This window comes from Sus scrofa, chromosome 18 (assembly GCF_054392235.1).
Source record: "Sus scrofa isolate SSC_HxYL_T2T_F1_AM1 chromosome 18, Sscrofa_HxYL_maternal_Yorkshire_Landrace_v2.0, whole genome shotgun sequence".
In the NCBI taxonomy this organism is placed as follows: domain Eukaryota; kingdom Metazoa; phylum Chordata; class Mammalia; order Artiodactyla; family Suidae; genus Sus; species Sus scrofa.
The window spans coordinates 2,441,652-2,460,079 of NC_139400.1; positions in this window are offsets into that span (position 1 = coordinate 2,441,652).

The window sequence follows — 18,428 nt, forward strand, 5'->3', positions numbered from 1 at the left end:
TCCATTGCGCCACAAGGCATGGAATACTCTGCATTCAATCGGGATGCTTTGGGCCATGCTGCATAAAATCTACTGCATTCAATCATGCTGCATGAAATCCACTGCATTGAATGACGCTGCATAAAATCCACTGCATTCAATAGGGTTCCATTTCTTCACACTTCATGGAATACTGCATTCAATCACGCTTCATGGAATCCACTGCATTCAATCGGGATGAATTTTACAACCCTGAATGGAGTACACTGCATTCAATCACAATGCATGGAATCCACTGCATTCCATCGGGATGCTTTGGGCCATGCCTCATAAAATCCACTGAATTCAATCGGGATGCCTTGGGCCTCGCTGCATGGACTCCACTGCATACAATCAGGATCCATTGCGCCACAATGCATGGAATCCTCGCATTCATTGACGCTGCATGTAATCCAATGTATTCAATCGGGATGCTTTGGGCCATGCTGCATAAAATCCACTACATTCAATCATGCTTCATGGAATCCACTGCACTCAATCATGCTGCATAAAATCCACTGCATACAATAGGGTTCCATAACTTCACACTGTATGGAATACACTTCATTCCATCACGCTGCATGGAATCCACGGCATTTAATCGGGATGCATTTTACCACGCTGCATGGATTACACTGCATTCAATCATGCTGCAGGGAATCCACTGTATTCAATCGGGATGTTTTGAGCCATGCTGCTTAAAATCCACTGCATTCAATCAGGATGCATTTGGCCTCGCTGCATGGACTCCACTGCATAAAATCTGGATCCATTGCGCAACAATGCATGGAATCCTCTGCATTCAATGACGCTGCATGGAATCCAGTGCATTCAATCGGGATGTTTTGGGCCATGCTGCATATAATCCACTGCATTCAATCGGGATGCCTTGGGCCTCACTGCATGGACTCCACTGCATACAATCGGGATCCATTGCGCCACAATGCATGGAATCCTCTGCATTCAATGACGCTGCATGGAATCCACTGCATTCAATCGGGATGCTTTGGGCCATGCTGTATAAAATCCACTGCATCAATCATGCTGCATGGAATCCACTGCATTCAATCATGCTGCATAATATTCACTGCATTCAATAGTGTACCTTTTCTTCACACTGCATGAAATACACTGCATTCAATCACGCTGTATGGAATAAACTGCATTCAATCGGGATGCATTTAACCACGCTGCATGGATTACACTGCATTCAATGACGCTGCATGGAATCCACTGCATTCAATCGGGATGCTTTGGGGCATGCTTCATGAAATCCACTGCATTCAATCATGCTGCATGGAATCCACTGCATTCAATAGGGTTCCATTTCTTCACGCTGAATGGAATACAGTGCATGCAATCACGCTGCATTGACTCCACTTGATAAAATCGGGATCCATTGCGCCACAATGCATGGAATCCTCTGAATTCAATGACGCTGCATGGAATCCACTGCAATCAATCGGGATGCTTTGGGCCATGGTGCATAAAATCCACTGCATGCAATCATGCTGCATGGAATCCACTGCATTCAATAGGGTTCCATTGCTTCACGCTGCATGGAATCCACTGCATTCAATCACGCTGCATGGAATCCACTGCATTCAATCGGGATGCATTTTACCACGCTGCATGGAGTACACTGCATTCAATCACAATGCATGTAATCCACTGCATTCAATCTGGATGCATTGGGCCATGCTGCATAAAATCCACTGCATTCAATCGTGCTGCATAAAATCCACTGCATTCAATTGGGTTCCATTTCGTAACACTACATGGAATACACTGCATTCAATAACGCTGTATGGAATAAACTGCATTCAATCAGGATGCATTTAACCACGCTGCATGGATTACACTTCATTCAATCACAATGCATGGAATCCACTGCATTCTATCAGGATGCTTTGGGCCATGCTGCATAAAATCCACTGCATTCAATAGGGTTCCATTTCTTCACGCTGCATGGAATCCACTGCATTCAATAGGGTTCCATTCCTTCACGCTGCATGGAATCCACCTCATTCAATAGGGATGCATTTTACCACGCTGCATGGATTACACTGCATTCAATCGCAATGCATAGAATCCACTGCATTCAATCGGGGTGCATTTTACACCGCTGAATGAAATCCACTGCATTTAATCACGCTGCATGTAATCCATGGAATTTAATCGGGATTCATTTTACTAAGCTGTATGGAATCGACTGTATTTAATCACGCTGCATGGAATCAACTGCATTCAATCGGGATTCATTTTACAAGGCTGCATGGAGTTCACTGCATTCAATCACAATGCATGGAATCCACTGCATTCAATCGGGATAATTTGGGCCATGCTGCATAAAATCCACTGCATTCAATCATGCTGCATGGAATCCACTGCATTCGACCATGCTGAATAAAATCCCATGCATTAAATATAGTTCAATTTCTTCACGCTGCATGGAATCCACTGCATTCAATCAGAATCCATTTTACAACGCTGCATGTATTACACTGTTTCAATCACGCTGCATGGAATCCACTGCATTCAATCGGGATGCTTTCGGCCATGCTACATAAAATACACTGCATTCAATCATGCTGCATAATATCCGCTCCATAGTATCCCCTGCATTCATTCATGCTGTAAAAAAACCACTGCATTCAATAAGGTTCCATTTCTTCACGATGCATGTTATACACTGCATTCAATCATGCTGCATTTAATTCACTGCATTCAATCGGGATGCATTTTACCACGCTGCATGGATTACACTGCATTCAATCACAATGCATGGACTCCACCGCATAAAATCGGGATCCATTGCGCCACAATGCATGGAATCCTCTGCATTCAATGACGCTGCATGGAATCCACTGCATTCAAAAGGGATGGTTTGGGCCATGCTGCATAAAATCCACTGCATTCAATCGGGATGCATTGGGCCTCTCTGCATGGACTCCACAGCATTACATCTGGCTGCATGGACTCCACTGCATTATATCTCGCTGCATGTAATCCTCTGCATTCAATGACGCTGCATGGAATCCACTGCATTCAATCGGGATGCATTTTACCAGGCTGCATGGAATCCACTGCATTCAATCGGGATGCATTGGGCCTCACTGCATGGACTCCACTGCATTCAATCGGGATCCATTGCACCACAATGAATGGAATCCTCTGCATTCAATGACGCTACATGTAATCCACTGCTACCAATCGGGATGCATTTTACCAGGCTTCATGGAATGCACTGCATTCAATCACGCTGCATGGAATCCACTGCTTTCAATCGGAATTCATTTTACCACGCTGCATGGATTACACTGCATTCAATCACAATGCATGGAATCCACTGCATTCAATGAAGCTGCATGGAATCCACTGCATTCAATCGGGATGCTTTGGGCCAGGCTGAATAAAATCCACTGCATTCACTCGGGATGCATGGGCCTCGCTGCATGGACTCCACTGCATTAAATCTCGCTGCATGGAATCCTCTGCATTCAATGATGCTACATGGAATCCACTGCGCTCAATCAGGATGCATTTTACAACGCTGCATGTATTACAATGCATTCAATCACAATGCATGGAATCCACTGCATTCAATCGGGATGCTTTCAGCCATGCTGCATAAAATCCACTACATTCAATTGGGATGCATTGGGTCTCACTGCATGGACTCCACCGCATAAAATCGGGATCCATTGCGCAACAATGCATGGAATCCTCTGCATTCAATGACGCTGCATTGAATCCACTGCATTCAATCGGGATGCTTTGGGCCATTCTGCATAAACTGCACTGCAATCAATAGGGTTCCCTTTCTTCATGCTGCATGGAATACACTGATATCAATCACGCTGCATGGAATCCACTGCATTCAATCAGGAGGCATTTTACCAAGCTGCATGGAATCCACTGCATTTAATCACGCTGCATGGAATCCACTGCATTCAATCAGGATGCATTTTTCCAGGGTGCATGGAATCCACTGCATTCAATAATGCTGCAGGAAACCACTGCATTCTATCATGCTGCATGGAATCCACTGCATTAAATAGGGTTCCATTTCTTCACCCTGCATGGAATCCACTGCATTCAATCACGCTGCATGTAAACCACTGCATTCAATCGGGATGCATTTAACCAGGCTGCATGGAATCCATGCATTCATCACGCTGCATGGACTCCACTGCATACAATCGGGATCCATTGCGCCACAAGGCATGGAATACTCTGCATTCAATCGGGATGCTTTGGGCCATGCTGCATAAAATCTACTGCATTCAATCATGCTGCATGAAATCCACTGCATTGAATGACGCTGCATAAAATCCACTGCATTCAATAGGGTTCCATTTCTTCACACTTCATGGAATACTGCATTCAATCACGCTTCATGGAATCCACTGCATTCAATCGGGATGAATTTTACAACCCTGAATGGAGTACACTGCATTCAATCACAATGCATGGAATCCACTGCATTCCATCGGGATGCTTTGGGCCATGCCTCATAAAATCCACTGAATTCAATCGGGATGCCTTGGGCCTCGCTGCATGGACTCCACTGCATACAATCAGGATCCATTGCGCCACAATGCATGGAATCCTCGCATTCATTGACGCTGCATGTAATCCAATGTATTCAATCGGGATGCTTTGGGCCATGCTGCATAAAATCCACTACATTCAATCATGCTTCATGGAATCCACTGCACTCAATCATGCTGCATAAAATCCACTGCATACAATAGGGTTCCATAACTTCACACTGTATGGAATACACTTCATTCCATCACGCTGCATGGAATCCACTGCATTTAATCGGGATGCATTTTACCACGCTGCATGGATTACACTGCATTCAATCATGCTGCAGGGAATCCACTGTATTCAATCGGGATGTTTTGAGCCATGCTGCTTAAAATCCACTGCATTCAATCAGGATGCATTTGGCCTCGCTGCATGGACTCCACTGCATAAAATCTGGATCCATTGCGCAACAATGCATGGAATCCTCTGCATTCAATGACGCTGCATGGAATCCAGTGCATTCAATCGGGATGTTTTGGGCCATGCTGCATATAATCCACTGCATTCAATCGGGATGCCTTGGGCCTCACTGCATGGACTCCACTGCATACAATCGGGATCCATTGCGCCACAATGCATGGAATCCTCTGCATTCAATGACGCTGCATGGAATCCACTGCATTCAATCGGGATGCTTTGGGCCATGCTGTATAAAATCCACTGCATCAATCATGCTGCATGGAATCCACTGCATTCAATCATGCTGCATAATATTCACTGCATTCAATAGTGTACCTTTTCTTCACACTGCATGAAATACACTGCATTCAATCACGCTGTATGGAATAAACTGCATTCAATCGGGATGCATTTAACCACGCTGCATGGATTACACTGCATTCAATGACGCTGCATGGAATCCACTGCATTCAATCGGGATGCTTTGGGGCATGCTTCATGAAATCCACTGCATTCAATCATGCTGCATGGAATCCACTGCATTCAATAGGGTTCCATTTCTTCACGCTGAATGGAATACAGTGCATGCAATCACGCTGCATTGACTCCACTTGATAAAATCGGGATCCATTGCGCCACAATGCATGGAATCCTCTGAATTCAATGACGCTGCATGGAATCCACTGCAATCAATCGGGATGCTTTGGGCCATGGTGCATAAAATCCACTGCATGCAATCATGCTGCATGGAATCCACTGCATTCAATAGGGTTCCATTGCTTCACGCTGCATGGAATCCACTGCATTCAATCACGCTGCATGGAATCCACTGCATTCAATCGGGATGCATTGGGCCATGCTGCATAAAATCCACTGCATTCAATCGTGCTGCATATAATCCACTGCATTCAATTGGGTTCCATTTCGTAACACTACATGGAATACACTGCATTCAATCACGCTGTATGGAATAAACTGCATTCAATCGGGATGCATTTAACCACGCTGCATGGATTACACTTCATTCAATCACAATGCATGGAATCCACTGCATTCTATCAGGATGCTTTGGGCCATGCTGCATAAAATCCACTGCATTCAATAGGGTTCCATTTCTTCACGCTGCATGGAATCCACTGCATTCAATAGGGTTCCATTCCTTCACGCTGCATGGAATCCACCTCATTCAATAGGGATGCATTTTACCACGCTGCATGGATTACACTGCATTCAATCGCAATGCATAGAATCCACTGCATTCAATCGGGGTGCATTTTACACCGCTGAATGAAATCCACTGCATTTAATCACGCTGCATGTAATCCATGGAATTTAATCGGGATTCATTTTACTAAGCTGTATGGAATCGACTGTATTTAATCACGCTGCATGGAATCAACTGCATTCAATCGGGATTCATTTTACAAGGCTGCATGGAGTTCACTGCATTCAATCACAATGCATGGAATCCACTGCATTCAATCGGGATAATTTGGGCCATGCTGCATAAAATCCACTGCATTCAATCATGCTGCATGGAATCCACTGCATTCGACCATGCTGAATAAAATCCCATGCATTAAATATAGTTCAATTTCTTCACGCTGCATGGAATCCACTGCATTCAATCAGAATCCATTTTACAACGCTGCATGTATTACACTGTTTCAATCACGCTGCATGGAATCCACTGCATTCAATCGGGATGCTTTCGGCCATGCTACATAAAATACACTGCATTCAATCATGCTGCATAATATCCGCTCCATAGTATCCCCTGCATTCATTCATGCTGTAAAAAAAACACTGCATTCAATAAGGTTCCATTTCTTCACGATGCATGTTATACACTGCATTCAATCATGCTGCATTTAATTCACTGCATTCAATCGGGATGCATTTTACCACGCTGCATGGATTAAACCGCATTCAATCACAATGCATGGAATCCACTGCATTCAATCGGGGTGATTTTGGCCATGCTGCATAAAATCCACTGCATTATTTCGGGATGCATTGGGCCTCACTGCATGGACTCCACTGCATACAATCGGGATCCATTGCGCCAAAATGCATTGAATCTTCTGCATTCAATGACGCTGCATGGAATCCACTGCATTCAATCGGGATGCTTTGGGCCATGCTGCATAAAATCCACTGCATTCAATCATGCTGCATGGAATCCACTGCATTCAATCATGCTGCATAAAATTCACTGCATTCAATAGGGTTTCATTTTTTCATGCTGCATGGAATCCACTGCATTCAATCATGCTGCATGGAATCCAATGCATTCCATCGGGATGCATTTTACCAGGCTGCATGGAATTCACTGCATTCAATCAACATGCACGGAATCCACTGCATTCAATCGGGATGCATTTTACTAGGCTGCATGGAATCCTCTGCATTCAATGATGCTGCATGGAATCCACTGCATTCAATCGGGATGTATTTTAACACGCTGCGTGGTATCCACCGCAATGAATAACGCTGCATGGAATCCAATGCATTCAATCGGGATGAATTTTAAAAGGCCGCATGGAATCCAGTGCATTCAATCAGGAACCATTGCGCCTTGATGCATGGAATTAGTGCATTCAATGAGAATCAATTGCACCACACTGCATGAAATCCACTGACTCAATCGGGATGTTTTGGGCCATGCTGCATAAAATCCACTGCATTCAACGGGATGCATTGGGCCTCGCTGAATGGACTCCACTGCATACAATCGGGATCCATTGCGCCAAAATGCAAGGAATCCTCTGCATTCAATGACGCTGCATGGAATCCACTGCATTCCATCGGGATGCATTTTACCATGCTGCATGGATTACACTGCATTCAATCACAATGCATGGAATCCACCGCATAAAATCGGGATCCATTGCGCCACAATGCATGGAATCCTCTGCATTCAATGACGCTGCATGGACTCCACTGCATTCAAAAGGGATGGTTTGGGCCATGCTGCATAAAATCCACTGCATTCAATCGGGATGCATTGGGCCTCTCTGCATGGACTCCACAGCATTACATCTGGCTGCATGGACTCCACTGCATTATATCTCGCTGCATGGAATCCTCTGCATTCAATGACGCTGCATGGAATCCACTGCATTCAATCGGGATGCATTTTACCAGGCTGCATGGAATCCACTGCATTCAATCGGGATGCATTGGGCCTCACTGCATGGACTCCACTGCATTCAATCGGGATCCATTGCACCACAATGAATGGAATCCTCTGCATTCAATGACGCTACATGTAATCCACTGCTACCAATCGGGATGCATTTTACCAGGCTTCATGGAATGCACTGCATTCAATCACGCTGCATGGAATCCACTGCTTTCAATCGGGATTCATTTTACCACGCTGCATGGATTACACTGCATTCAATCACAATGCATGGAATCCACTGCATTCAATGAAGCTGCATGGAATCCACTGCATTCAATCGGGATGCTTTGGGCCAGGCTGAATAAAATCCACTGCATTCACTCGGGATGCATGGGCCTCGCTGCATGGACTCCACTGCATTAAATCTCTCTGCATGGAATCCTCTGCATTCAATGACGCTACATGGAATCCACTGCGCTCAATCAGGATGCATTTTACAACGCTGCATGTATTACAATGCATTCAATCACAATGCATGGAATCCACTGCATTCAATCGGGATGCTTTCAGCCATGCTGCATAAAATCCACTACATTCAATTGGGATGCATTGGGTCTCACTGCATGGACTCCACCACATAAAATCGGGATCCATTGCGCAACAATGCATGGAATCCTCTGCATTCAATGACGCTGCATTGAATCCACTGCATTCAATCGGGATGCTTTGGGCCATTCTGCATTAACTCCACTGCATTCAATAGGGTTCCCTTTCTTCATGCTGCATGGAATACACTGATATCAATCACGCTGCATGGAATCCACTGCATTCAAACAGGAGGCATTTTACCAAGCTGCATGGAATCCACTGCATTTAATCACGCTGCATGGAATCCACTGCATTCAATCAGGATGCATTTTTCCAGGGTGCATGGAATCCACTGCATTCAATAATGCTGCAGGAAACCACTGCATTCTATCATGCTGCATGGAATCCACTGCATTAAATAGGGTTCCATTTCTTCACCCTGCATGGAATCCACTGCATTCAATCACGCTGCATGTAAACCACTGCATTCAATCGGGATGCATTTAACCAGGCTGCATGGAATCCATGCATTCATCACGCTGCATGGACTCCACTGCATACAATCGGGATCCATTGCGCCACAAGGCATGGAATACTCTGCATTCAATCGGGATGCTTTGGGCCATGCTGCATAAAATCTACTGCATTCAATCATGCTGCATGAAATCCACTGCATTGAATGACGCTGCATAAAATCCACTGCATTCAATAGGGTTCCATTTCTTCACACTTCATGGAATACTGCATTCAATCACGCTTCATGGAATCCACTGCATTCAATCGGGATGAATTTTACAACCCTGAATGGAGTACACTGCATTCAAACACGCTGCATGGAATCCACTGCATTCCATCGGGATGCTTTGGGCCATGCTGCATCAAATCCACTGAATTCAATCGGGATGCATTGGGCCTCGCTGCATGGACTCCACTGCATACAATCGGGATCCATTGCGCCACAATGCATGGAATCCTCTGCATTCAATCACGCTGCATGGAATCCACTGCATTCAATCGGGATGCTTTGGGCCATGCTGCATAAAATCCACTGCATTCAATCATGCTGCATGGAATCCACTGCACTCAATCATGTTGCATAAAATTCACTGCATTCAATAGGGTTTCATTTTTTCATGCTGAATGGAATCCAGTGCATTCAATCATGCTGCATGGAATCCACTGCATTCGACCATGCTGAATAAAATCCCATGCATTAAATATAGTTCAATTTCTTCACGCTGCATGGAATCCACTGCATTCAATCAGAATCCATTTTACAACGCTGCATGTATTACACTGTTTCAATCACGCTGCATGGAATCCACTGCATTCAATCGGGATGCTTTCGGCCATGCTACATAAAATACACTGCATTCAATCATGCTGCATAATATCCGCTCCATAGTATCCCCTGCATTCATTCATGCTGTAAAAAAACCACTGCATTCAATAAGGTTCCATTTCTTCACGATGCATGTTATACACTGCATTCAATCATGCTGCATTTAATTCACTGCATTCAATCGGGATGCATTTTACCACGCTGCATGGATTAAACCGCATTCAATCACAATGCATGGAATCCACTGCATTCAATCGGGGTGATTTTGGCCATGCTGCATAAAATCCACTGCATTAGTTCGGGATGCATTGGGCCTCACTGCATGGACTCCACTGCATACAATCGGGATCCATTGCGCCAAAATGCATTGAATCTTCTGCATTCAATGACGCTGCATGGAATCCACTGCATTCAATCGGGATGCTTTGGGCCATGCTGCATAAAATCCACTGCATTCAATCATGCTGCATGGAATCCACTGCATTCAATCATGCTGCATAAAATTCACTGCATTCAATAGGGTTTCATTTTTTCATGCTGCATGGAATCCACTGCATTCAATCATGCTGCATGGAATCCAATGCATTCCATCGGGATGCATTTTACCAGGCTGCATGGAATTCACTGCATTCAATCAACATGCACGGAATCCACTGCATTCAATCGGGATGCATTTTACTAGGCTGCATGGAATCCTCTGCATTCAATGATGCTGCATGGAATCCACTGCATTCAATCGGGATGTATTTTAACACGCTGCGTGGTATCCACCGCAATGAATAACGCTGCATGGAATCCAATGCATTCAATCGGGATGAATTTTAAAAGGCCGCATGGAATCCAGTGCATTCAATCAGGAACCATTGCGCCTTGATGCATGGAATTAGTGCATTCAATGAGAATCAATTGCACCACACTGCATGAAATCCACTGACTCAATCGGGATGTTTTGGGCCATGCTGCATAAAATCCACTGCATTCAACGGGATGCATTGGGCCTCGCTGAATGGACTCCACTGCATACAATCGGGATCCATTGCGCCAAAATGCAAGGAATCCTCTGCATTCAATGACGCTGCATGGAATCCACTGCATTCAATCGGGATGCATTTTACCACGCTGCATGGATTACACTGCATTCAATCACAATGCATGGACTCCACCGCATAAAATCGGGATCCATTGCGCCACAATGCATGGAATCCTCTGCATTCAATGACGCTGCATGGAATCCACTGCATTCAAAAGGGATGGTTTGGGCCATGCTGCATAAAATCCACTGCATTCAATCGGGATGCATTGGGCCTCTCTGCATGGACTCCACAGCATTACATCTGGCTGCATGGACTCCACTGCATTATATCTCGCTGCATGGAATCCTCTGCATTCAATGACGCTGCATGGAATCCACTGCATTCAATCGGGATGCATTTTACCAGGCTGCATGGTATCCACTGCATTCAATCAGGATGCATTGGGCCTCACTGCATGGACTCCACTGCATTCAATCGGGATCCATTGCACCACAATGAATGGAATCCTCTGCATTCAATGATGCTACATGTAATCCACTGCTACCAATCGGGATGCATTTTACCAGGCTTCATGGAATGCACTGCATTCAATCACGCTGCATGGAATCCACTGCTTTCAATCGGAATTCATTTTACCACGCTGCATGGATTACACTGCATTCAATCACAATGCATGGAATCCACTGCATTCAATGAAGCTGCATGGAATCCACTGCATTCAATCGGGATGCTTTGGGCCAGGCTGAATAAAATCCACTGCATTCACTCGGGATGCATGGGCCTCGCTGCATGGACTCCACTGCATTAAATCTCGCTGCATGGAATCCTCTGCATTCAATGACGCTACATGGAATCCACTGCGCTCAATCAGGATGCATTTTACAACGCTGCATATATTACAATGCATTCAATCACAATGCATGGAATCCACTGCATTCAATCGGGATGCTTTCAGCCATGCTGCATAAAATCCACTACATTCAATTGGGATGCATTGGGTCTCACTGCATGGACTCCACCGCATAAAATCGGGATCCATTGCGCAACAATGCATGGAATCCTCTGCATTCAATGACGCTGCATTGAATCCACTGCATTCAATCGGGATGCTTTGGGCCATTCTGCATAAACTGCACTGCAATCAATAGGGTTCCCTTTCTTCATGCTGCATGGAATACACTGATATCAATCACGCTGCATGGAATCCACTGCATTCAATCAGGAGGCATTTTACCAAGCTGCATGGAATCCACTGCATTTAATCACGCTGCATGGAATCCACTGCATTCAATCAGGATGCATTTTTCCAGGGTGCATGGAATCCACTGCATTCAATAATGCTGCAGGAAACCACTGCATTCTATCATGCTGCATGGAATCCACTGCATTAAATAGGGTTCCATTTCTTCACCCTGCATGGAATCCACTGCATTCAATCACGCTGCATGTAAACCACTGCATTCAATCGGGATGCATTTAACCAGGCTGCATGGAATCCATGCATTCATCACGCTGCATGGACTCCACTGCATACAATCGGGATCCATTGCGCCACAAGGCATGGAATACTCTGCATTCAATCGGGATGCTTTGGGCCATGCTGCATAAAATCTACTGCATTCAATCATGCTGCATGAAATCCACTGCATTGAATGACGCTGCATAAAATCCACTGCATTCAATAGGGTTCCATTTCTTCACACTTCATGGAATACTGCATTCAATCACGCTTCATGGAATCCACTGCATTCAATCGGGATGAATTTTACAACCCTGAATGGAGTACACTGCATTCAATCACAATGCATGGAATCCACTGCATTCCATCGGGATGCTTTGGGCCATGCCTCATAAAATCCACTGAATTCAATCGGGATGCCTTGGGCCTCGCTGCATGGACTCCACTGCATACAATCAGGATCCATTGCGCCACAATGCATGGAATCCTCGCATTCATTGACGCTGCATGTAATCCAATGTATTCAATCGGGATGCTTTGGGCCATGCTGCATAAAATCCACTACATTCAATCATGCTTCATGGAATCCACTGCACTCAATCATGCTGCATAAAATCCACTGCATACAATAGGGTTCCATAACTTCACACTGTATGGAATACACTTCATTCCATCACGCTGAATGGAATCCACTGCATTTAATCGGGATGCATTTTACCACGCTGCATGGATTACACTGCATTCAATCATGCTGCAGGGAATCCACTGTATTCAATCGGGATGTTTTGAGCCATGCTGCTTAAAATCCACTGCATTCAATCAGGATGCATTTGGCCTCGCTGCATGGACTCCACTGCATAAAATCTGGATCCATTGCGCAACAATGCATGGAATCCTCTGCATTCAATGACGCTGCATGGAATCCAGTGCATTCAATCGGGATGTTTTGGGCCATGCTGCATATAATCCACTGCATTCAATCGGGATGCCTTGGGCCTCACTGCATGGACTCCACTGCATACAATCGGGATCCATTGCGCCACAATGCATGGAATCCTCTGCATTCAATGACGCTGCATGGAATCCACTGCATTCAATCGGGATGCTTTGGGCCATGCTGTATAAAATCCACTGCATCAATCATGCTGCATGGAATCCACTGCATTCAATCATGCTGCATAATATTCACTGCATCAATAGTGTACCTTTTCTTCACACTGCATGAAATACACTGCATTCAATCACGCTGTATGGAATAAACTGCATTCAATCGGGATGCATTTAACCACGCTGCATGGATTACACTGCATTCAATGACGCTGCATGGAATCCACTGCATTCAATCGGGATGCTTTGGGGCATGCTTCATGAAATCCACTGCATTCAATCATGCTGCATGGAATCCACTGCATTCAATAGGGTTCCATTTCTTCACGCTGAATGGAATACAGTGCATGCAATCACGCTGCATTGACTCCACTTGATAAAATCGGGATCCATTGCGCCACAATGCATGGAATCCTCTGAATTCAATGACGCTGCATGGAATCCACTGCAATCAATCGGGATGCTTTGGGCCATGGTGCATAAAATCCACTGCATGCAATCATGCTGCATGGAATCCACTGCATTCAATAGGGTTCCATTGCTTCACGCTGCATGGAATCCACTGCATTCAATCACGCTGCATGGAATCCACTGCATTCAATCGGGATGCATTGGGCCATGCTGCATAAAATCCACTGCATTTAATCGTGCTGCATAAAATCCACTGCATTCAATTGGGTTCCATTTCGTAACACTACATGGAATACACTGCATTCAATCACGCTGTATGGAATAAACTGCATTCAATCGGGATGCATTTAACCACGCTGCATGGATTACACTTCATTCAATCACAATGCATGGAATCCACTGCATTCTATCAGGATGCTTTGGGCCATGCTGCATAAAATCCACTGCATTCAATAGGGTTCCATTTCTTCACGCTGCATGGAATCCACTGCATTCAATAGGGTTCCATTCCTTCACGCTGCATGGAATCCACCTCATTCAATAGGGATGCATTTTACCACGCTGCATGGATTACACTGCATTCAATCGCAATGCATAGAATCCACTGCATTCAATCGGGGTGCATTTTACACCGCTGAATGAAATCCACTGCATTTAATCACGCTGCATGTAATCCATGGAATTTAAACGGGATTCATTTTACTAAGCTGTATGGAATTGACTGTATTTAATCACGCTGCATGGAATCAACTGCATTCAATCGGGATTCATTTTACAAGGCTGCATGGAGTTCACTGCATTCAATCACAATGCATGGAATCCACTGCATTCAATCGGGATAATTTGGGCCATGCTGCATAAAATCCACTGCATTCAATCATGCTGCATGGAATCCACTGCATTCGACCATGCTGAATAAAATCCCATGCATTAAATATAGTTCAATTTCTTCACGCTGCATGGAATCCACTGCATTCAATCAGAATCCATTTTACAACGCTGCATGTATTACACTGTTTCAATCACGCTGCATGGAATCCACTGCATTCAATCGGGATGCTTTCGGCCATGCTACATAAAATACACTGCATTCAATCATGCTGCATAATATCCGCTCCATAGTATCCCCTGCATTCATTCATGCTGTAAAAAAACCACTGCATTCAATAAGGTTCCATTTCTTCACGATGCATGTTATACACTGCATTCAATCATGCTGCATTTAATTCGCTGCATTCAATCGGGATGCATTTTACCACGCTGCATGGATTACACTGCATTCAATCACAATGCATGGACTCCACCGCATAAAATCGGGATCCATTGCGCCACAATGCATGGAATCCTCTGCATTCAATGACGCTGCATGGACTCCACTGCATTCAAAAGGGATGGTTTGGGCCATGCTGCATAAAATCCACTGCATTCAATCGGGATGCATTGGGCCTCTCTGCATGGACTCCACATCATTACATCTGGCTGCATGGACTCCACTGCATTATATCTCGCTGCATGGAATCCTCTGCATTCAATGACGCTGCATGGAATCCACTGCATTCAATCGGGATGCATTTTACCAGGCTGCATGGAATCCACTGCATTCAATCGGGATGCATTGGGCCTCACTGCATGGACTCCACTGCATTCAATCGGGATCCATTGCACCACAATGAATGGAATCCTCTGCATTCAATGACGCTACATGTAATCCACTGCTACCAATCGGGATGCATTTTACCAGGCTTCATGGAATGCACTGCATTCAATCACGCTGCATGGAATCCACTGCTTTCAATCGGAATTCATTTTACCACGCTGCATGGATTACACTGCATTCAATCACAATGCATGGAATCCACTGCATTCAATGAAGCTGCATGGAATCCACTGCATTCAATCGGGATGCTTTGGGCCAGGCTGAATAAACTCCACTGCATTCACTCGGGATGCATGGGCCTCGCTGCATGGACTCCACTGCATTAAATCTCGCTGCATGGAATCCTCTGCATTCAATGACGCTACATGGAATCCACTGCGCTCAATCAGGATGCATTTTACAACGCTGCATGTATTACAATGCATTCAATCACAATGCATGGAATCCACTGCATTCAATCGGGATGCTTTCAGCCATGCTGCATAAAATCCACTACATTCAATTGGGATGCATTGGGTCTCACTGCATGGACTCCACCGCATAAAATCGGGATCCATTGCGCAACAATGCATGGAATCCTCTGCATTCAATGACGCAGCATTGAATCCACTGCATTCAATCGGGATGCTTTGGGCCATTCTGCATAAACTGCACTGCAATCAATAGGGTTCCCTTTCTTCATGCTGCATGGAATACACTGATATCAATCACGCTGCATGGAATCCACTGCATTCAATCGGGATGCTTTGGGCCATGCTGCATAAAATCCACTGCATTCAATCATGCTGCATGGAATCCACTGCACTCAATCATGTTGCATAAAATTCACTGCATTCAATAGGGTTTCATTTTTTCATGCTGAATGGAATCCACTGCATTCAATCATGCTGCATGGAATCCACTGCATTCGACCATGCTGAATAAAATCCCATGCATTAAATATAGTTCAATTTCTTCACGCTGCATGGAATCCACTGCATTCAATCAGAATCCATTTTACCACGCTGCATGGATTACACTGCATTCAATCACAATGCATGGAATCCACCGCATAAAATCGGGATCCATTGCGCCACAATGCATGGAATCCTCTGCATTCAATGACGCTGCATGGAATCCACTGCATTCAAAAGGGATGGTTTGGGCCATGCTGCATAAAATCCACTGCATTCAATCGGAATGCATTGGGCCTCTCTGCATGGACTCCACAGCATTACATCTGGCTGCATGGACTCCACTGCATTATATCTCGCTGCATGGAATCCTCTGCATTCAATGACGCTGCATGGAATCCACTGCATTCAATCGGGATGCATTTTACCAGGCTGCATGGAATCCACTGCATTCAATCGGGATGCATTGGGCCTCACTGCATGGACTCCACTGCATTCAATCGGGATCCATTGCACCACAATGAATGGAATCCTCTGCATTCAATGACGCTACATGTAATCCACTGCTACCAATCGGGATGCATTTTACCAGGCTTCATGGAATGCACTGCATTCAATCACGCTGCATGGAATCCACTGCTTTCAATCGGAATTCATTTTACCACGCTGCATGGATTACACTGCATTCAATCACAATGCATGGAATCCACTGCATTCAATGAAGCTGCATGGAATCCACTGCATTCAATCGGGATGCTTTGGGCCAGGCTGAATAAAATCCACTGCATTCACTCGGGATGCATGGGCCTCGCTGCATGGACTCCACTGCATTAAATCTCGCTGCATGGAATCCTCTGCATTCAATGACGCTACATGGAATCCACTGTGCTCAATCAGGATGCATTTTACAACGCTGCATGTATTACAATGCATTCAATCACAATGCATGGAATCCACTGCATTCAATCGGGATGCTTTCAGCCATGCTGCATAAAATCCACTACATTCAATTGGGATGCATTGGGTCTCACTGCATGGACTCCACCGCATAAAATCGGGATCCATTGCGCAACAATGCATGGAATCCTCTGCATTCAATGACGCTGCATTGAATCCACTGCATTCAATCGGGATGCTTTGGGCCATTCTGCATAAACTGCACTGCAATCAATAGGGTTCCCTTTCTTCATGCTGCATGGAATACACTGATATCAATCACGCTGCATGGAATCCACTGCATTCAATCGGGATGCTTTGGGCCATGCTGCATAAAATCCACTGCATTCAATCATGCTGCATGGAATCCACTGCACTCAATCATGTTGCATAAAATTCACTGCATTCAATAGGGTTTCATTTTTTCATGCTGAATGGAATCCACTGCATTCAATCATGCTGCATGGAATCCACTGCATTCGACCATGCTGAATAAAATCCCATGCATTAAATATAGTTCAATTTCTTCACGCTGCATGGAATCCACTGCATTCAATCAGAATCCATTTTACAACGCTGCATGTATTACACTGTTTCAATCACGCTGCATGGAATCCACTGCATTCAATCGGGATGCTTTCGGCCATGCTACATAAAATACACTGCATTCAATCATGCTGCATAATATCCGCTCCATAGTATCCCCTGCATTCATTCATGCTGTAAAAAAACCACTGCATTCAATAAAGTTCCATTTCTTCACGATGCATGTTATACACTGCATTCAATCATGCTGCATTTAATTCACTGCATTCAATCGGGATGCATTTTACCACGCTGCATGGATTAAACCGCATTCAA